Below are 6970 nucleotides of genomic sequence, written 5' to 3' on the forward strand. Positions count from 1 at the left end.
CCTGCCATTTCAAATTACCAAGCATAATTAAAAAAAAAAAAAAAAAAAAAAGGAGGAAAAAGAAAACAAGACAATGAAAAATAAGAAAAATTCCAAACGATCGCGAGATCAAGGTGATTCTTCGATGCACATCGACTCATCGGGGAAATCTTTGGCAATGGAAGGTTCGATGAAATAAGAAGTCGATCTCGAGAGAAACTCCAGACTGCATTGCAAATAAATATATCCCTGTCCCAAGGAATACGTCATCGCGGGCAAAAACGGATCAGTGGCATCGTTTCATTCGAGTCGTCGCTAGATCAATACCTATAGACGAGCCCCGTCTACAGGTCGGATCGATCGTCGGAGGTATGCTTGATACATATGTACGCGCGGAGGAGTATCGAGGCACGAGAAGGAGAATCGAGAGCGCGCTGGAGCAACGCTGGATGGCTGGGAACGTATTAAATTATCGGTTATTAATAACGCACAGCGTTTGCTCGCGCTTCAACTCGCCCACGCTTTCCTCTCGCGTCTTTCGCTTTAAGGACGCGGAACGATCTCGATGCCGGTTAATTGAACCGCCGTCTGTGATCCACGGTTCGTTCGTACACTCGATCCGCGCTTTATGAAGTTTTTAAGGTATCAAACTACAACGCGAGAAGATGCTGGAGGAATGTTGCGTAACGATATTTGGAAGCCGAAGTGACATAATTAGTGCTATTACAAGGAACACAATGGGGCTGCTGTAATTAGTACAGTTACACGGAACGCTATTCAATCGGTCGTGTACATAGATTTTTGAACGCGAATGAAAATAGTATACTAGACGACTGATGAAAATATTATTGAAGAATGCTACTGGTAATTGCTTTTGAAGTTATCCGTATATTTGGATAATATATCTTTCTACGTTAGAAATCAGAAAAAGGCTAGGTAGACGTTTTGACGTTCACTATAGCGTTGAATGTCGTTCATTCGTTGAAAGGAAAAAAGATTCCTTGAATGATGTTGGATAGCGTTTAAGTAGACGTAAGTAGATGTTGCAATTACGCGATGAAAAACTAAATTGTATGGTGTTTTGAATATTTCACGCCACAGGCCTATTTTATTAAAGCTTTACATCGAAAATTGTCTTACGAACCGTAATGTAAATTTTCTGGCGAAAGAAAAGTTTTGCCAAAGAAGACCAAGATGTATTTTACATAATCGAATATCGTAAAAAAAAAAAAAAAAAAATAAAAAAGCGGAAGAAAACAAATTCCCAAGTGTACTCGTGACGACAATTTGTCTTGAGAGCAGCAAAACACTGGACGAAGAAGGTCGAAACACGGGCGAGTGAGTTTCGAAGGTTGAAAGAAGGCGGGGAACAGAAGGCGGGAAGATTAAATCGACATTTTCGAGCTCGATCGAGTTTTGGACGGTTTGGGCGCGGGTGTACCGCGCGTAAATTAAATACTCGATGATTAATGGCGGCGGTTCTCCCTCACGGATAATGGTCACCTACGTACACGATTTACATCTTGCCGGTTTTTAAGGCTTGACTACCAAGGTCAAAGTACCGCGGACCATTCGGCCAACGAATCGATTAATAACCGCTCGCCGGCTGATAGCCAGCTCGTACGCGTTCCTTCTCTCTATATATAGAGCTAGAAACCGATGAGAATCACGGACGAGCAAGGTTGGCTGCTGCGAGGCGGAGGCTCGCTTTGATTTCGCCGCCGGAAGACCTACACCTTCGATCGCGTGCAGGTGTCTGATGGGTCAGCAACTCATCAAGCGGTGATTTTCCATGATTGCGCTGCGATATTTGCAACGGCTCATTCCATACGAATGATATTTGTGAGAATATTTCCGAGTCGAGAGGCAAAAGTTGGATCAACTATCATTAAGTGACGTAATTTTGATTTCGAATGGGTAAGTACAGTTTCGTTAATGCGTATGTAAAGTATTAGAACATCTAGTAGCCTGTAGTATAAAACGCGACTATTAACGAAATTTAGCAAATCGATCAATCAGATTTTTTGAAATTGTAGAATACTCGACAAAAGCCCGTTGAAACTACATGCAACAGTAATAGGAAAATTGTGCGTTGATCGCTACAATCCTCGATAGAAAAGTTATGGAAAAAATTCGCGTCGTATTGAACAGCAAACTATGAAAAATCTATGCAACCAAAAAATAACGAACGTAATGCGAATGCCAAAATTAATCGCAGCAGTAAACAGGCGTCGTTTTGGATACAGATGCGCATATACTACCGTTCAAAAATTTCAAGCTGTTTTTTCAATTCTACCTACATATATTGAATCTGTTAATCGTACTATTAATTCGAAACTAGTAAGAATTTTCTTCCATTGAATTAATTTTCAACGAGAATTCTCGAAGATGTTAGAATTTTAAGATGAATTTTCTTAGAGTTCCAGGCCTCAAACAGATAACAGTTCTTATTAAATTTAATAATTTCCTAATAATTCTCCATGTCTTAACAAGGTGAATACTTCTGTGTCTTCATACTTACAAACGAGTGAATTAAATTCTTGTCAATCTTCCTATTATCAATTAGAAAGGAAATTCTGTAAATGATCACTCACCAGAAACGGCATTTTCGCGATCACGACCAAGGGTATGGTAATCTGTAAACAAAAAGAAAATTGCAAAGTTAATGGCAGCGTTCTTGAAACTAAGAAGAGATCGTTGATGAGTAACAGGGAGGGAAATTCGCAAGGTTACGATGTCCTTCGAAGCATGATCTGTTAAATATCGTGTCAGGGTCCCATGAAACATTCATCAACGGGTGGCCAGCCGAGATCCACTTTCCTCGGTGCGTTCTATTCGCGCAGGCAAACCACTCGAGTTTCCCATCCCCCGTACGCGCGGGCCCTTCTTACGTAATCCGTCTGTTAAAATATCAATCTCAACATTTCACTCTTTGCACAGCATTCCGTGCAGGGGTGGCCCCGATCCTCACCCTCTTCTCTGTCTGGACGAGGTCATCAAAGATGCAGCAGCAATCAGCGGAGCTAGTCGAGCGGACGAGCAAGCAGAGAACCAACCGACTACCGGCCTGGACCCCGGGGATGCACGCGGGATTTTCTTTGAGCCTCTAAATCGATCCCCCTCACCCACGGAAAAATTGTACATTCGGTCGATGTGTAGCTCTTCCGATTTCCTACATCAATCGCTACGATTCCTTGAAAAAAAAGAGAGAGAGAGAAAAAAACACAGTCGACCCAATCGCAAATCGACGCTGTTTCACTTGTAAGAAGCGAATATACTGTACGTTTTTCTTGCGAACACTCAAACTGGCGAATAGTTGTCGAAATCTACTGGAACACTTTATATGTCTCTTAAAGCAGTTCATGTCAATTTTAGCAGGTTTAAACGTCTCCGCTAAAGCTTTTACAAGCAATTTTTTATTTCCTATGCTATTACTTCTTTGACTATTTAAAACACAACGAATTTTTCGCAAGACTGTTGTTTTGCTCCGGAAATATAAACGGACAAATAAAGTAGCGAGTCTTAAAAATGTAAATAAGAAGGAAGCATAAGTCTCGTAATAAAAATGTCAAACATCTATCTGATCTATTTCAAGGAATTATTAACTGATACTTTGCAGACCCTACAAAGAAGGACATCAAAGTGTTTGATGCTTCAGAAGCAACGATCTATGCACCGTGGTCGTCGTTGAAATCTCTGCTCTGCTACCCCTCGCCCTTCTTCTCTGCCATCATCATCTGGTCGCGGCACACCGCGGGGGGGTGAACTCTATTAAAAATGCAATATTCTCGTTAATCCGCGCCGGTATGTGGTACCGGCTAATTAGCGAGTACCGAGGACAGGGATGCATACGCGCATCCCCGTTGTCATGCAAATACCTGACGGTGGGCGCACGAAACGCCCATTCAACCCACAGGTCTATGCGCGTCGTGCGATCGTATGCCCGGTTATACTCGGCGCGTATTAATAACGAAACAAATATTGCTTATCGAATATTAAATTTTCACATCACGCGATATCGCATTCATCTGGCAATCGCCGCAGAATATTTCAAGATAAAATTATAATACGTCTAAGCGGCGATGGTCTTCCGTATCGTGACGTGTATTGTTAAACTCTGTGTTTAAATGTGAAATTGCATTTGCTTTTTCTACGTGAAACGGAGGGAAATTGATTCAAAATTGGAGATTTATCGCTAGGACTCGATGCGGACATGTTTCGTTACATGGAATCTTGTTGCACGGGTGCTTCGCACGTGTTTTGCCAATCTATTCGATCGTATACAGAAGAATACAATGGTACGAAGAGTAAACATAGCAGTAAAAGGGATTCCGCTTGCTAAACACATTAGATGTTACGATTAGAGAAGAGAAAATAAACGAAGAGATAGCAAAAGTTGACGTTAGGATCCGAATGAGAAACAATTTCTCGCGACAAAAAGAATTTTATTTTATAATTTTATATAATTATATTTAATTATATTTTATATTTTGATACACAGAAACGAATGGTATCATGAAAAATTATTATTATCCAGCTCGCCACCCTCTTGATTTATTATAATTTTTATTTATTATAATAACCTACAAATTTTCATACAGTTACAAACAAACGCCCAACTATCATCTGACAACAAACATTATTTCGTCGTTGCATTTATATCTCTCATCACTTGGTAATAGTTCGACAACGAGCAAGAAAAGCTCGTTTGCATCGAGTCAAAGCTAATTCCAGGACACGTAGCAAATTTCCGCGTGCGCAGATTCATGCGTGGCTCTGAGAGACGGTTGTAGGCGGGGGTGAGCTATATCAATAAGCATCGAACAGCCACGGAGGACTGCACGGGGCTGTTGATTAAGGGGCGAGTACAATGAGGAGATATCCTCCGAGAAGGGAATGCGATGGATCTACATCAAGGGTCTCCCTCCAAGTCGCTCCTTCCAACAGCGACTCCCTCTACCTGTCTTTGCTCCATCTGGTCTTTAGCGAGAGAGACTGTTAGACGCCGATTATTACCGATCCTGAGTCGCACAATGGCCTCGTCTCCCTGTCATCCAGCGGCCTGACTGGGTCACCTTGTCGCGTGACAGAACAACGATTCAGTTGATCGTCCGGAAGTCGTGCGACATTCTGCCGAGCTCTCGCTATATGCCCTGCTTTACGCTGCTGGATCAAAGAGCTTACCGTGGAAATAGCCGCGCAATTATTTTCATAACCGCCATCGTGGACAATTTTTATTTTCCGCGACACAGGAGCAGACAAGAGTAGCAAAAATAGAAGAGTTACGCAGTTAGAGAACGTTTTCAAGTACGTAGCATACGTTAACTTTCATCATTTCGCTGCAGATATTTGTCTGCAGAAGGGTGGGCGTCACATTGGTTACCACACTTTCGCAATTAAATACGATCTAGCGGCTTCGACCTTTTGCCCTCCCTATTGTTGTATTGTAGTCTGCGCGAAAAGATTCAATTAAATCTCTCGCAGCAATCTACGCCTACTCTTATTACTTGTCAATCTTTATCAAACTCACACAGTTACGCGGATTTACATGGATCTGAAAAATATTCCTATAGGTACTGATACGGAGGCTGAATTTCAATAAAACTATCTCATATTTCAAATTTCCAAAAAAAATATATATATGTTAATATTCTACGTATTTTTATACGTACGCTCGTATTCATTTCTTCACACTTGCACTCGACATAAATGCATAAACGTCTACATCTTCTGCCTGTCAAAGCTATAAGAAACCAATATATTCGCACGAATCGTAGCAAGTCAAATATTCGATTAAGGCTCATTGAAAGATCAGAAGCTGTCGGTCCTGCCGAAGGAATTCTCCCAGCAACAAAGTTAAGAAGAGACCGCGAGTGAACGGGCGTTCACGGCGGCAACTTGCAGGCCCCTAAATTAACAGTAATGAAAATTGGTTATCAGTCGAAGCGACATCCTGCAGACCGAACAGTGTTACCAGCATTGGAGCGCGTAATATCCCATTGAGAACGGACGGACGGCGAGCACGGTGCTGGGATTCGGGTGCACGGGAAGCGGATCACGTTGACACAAAGCGGCCGTAATCCGTTTATCTTCTCTCCGGGCACTCTGCGCCCACGTGTTACGCTTCGCGTTATTCGAGGATGGCCCTGCCGTCAGCCCCGTCAACCACCTCCGAACCATCGCCTCCGCACCCTTCGCATCCTCGTCGTTCTTGCTGCAGAAACGTTACTGCGTTACAGAAACGCAGCTTTTCAACTTTGGAGAACCGTCGATATTAATCGTTGATAGTATGTGAAAAGATTTTAATTTGTCGAAATTTTAACAGGTTCCGGTATTGCATACTAATCGATATAGAAACTGTTGAACAATCGAAGGATTGGTAACAAAAATGAGCCGTGTAGGTGTTTGTCTTTTTTCAGGAAATCGGGTGAATACTGTAGCTTTCGTTTCATTCTTTTTTGTTCAATGTATTTCAATTTCTTCTTTTTTCTTTTTTTTTTAAAGAGAATATTCATTATGTAATTGTTACAGAGGTATCTACGATTATATATACGTTATGAAAAATATCATATCAAAGAAACGTATTACTCTTTACAGGACAATTTGTGCGACTTCGTGATATAGTTGGATTAATTAAGATTAACGCTCACAGCAACCGTATGATACAACGTGCATTATGTTACAGAAAATTGAAATCTATTCAACAAGAATTGAATATATCGGACTACTACGTTTTTCTTTCTTGGGGATATAACGATAGACAATTACGATACGATCCTTATTTCCATTACTTCCGACCTATTTAAGTATTTATATTTCAATACGTATATCGGACCTGTAACAACCAAATTTTGAAAGTATCTCTCACTACGTTCCGTTAGAAACTTTCCGCAATATTCGCTGGGAACTTGGTGAAATATTACGAAAATGGTGGCGTTACGTTGGGAAGCAACGACGACAGTGGCCGGTTGGTCGAGCTAGCATCGTACGA

This window comes from Bombus flavifrons, chromosome 12 (genome assembly GCF_040668555.2).
Source record: "Bombus flavifrons isolate JBK064 chromosome 12, iyBomFlav1_principal, whole genome shotgun sequence".
Lineage (NCBI taxonomy): Eukaryota > Metazoa > Arthropoda > Insecta > Hymenoptera > Apidae > Bombus > Bombus flavifrons.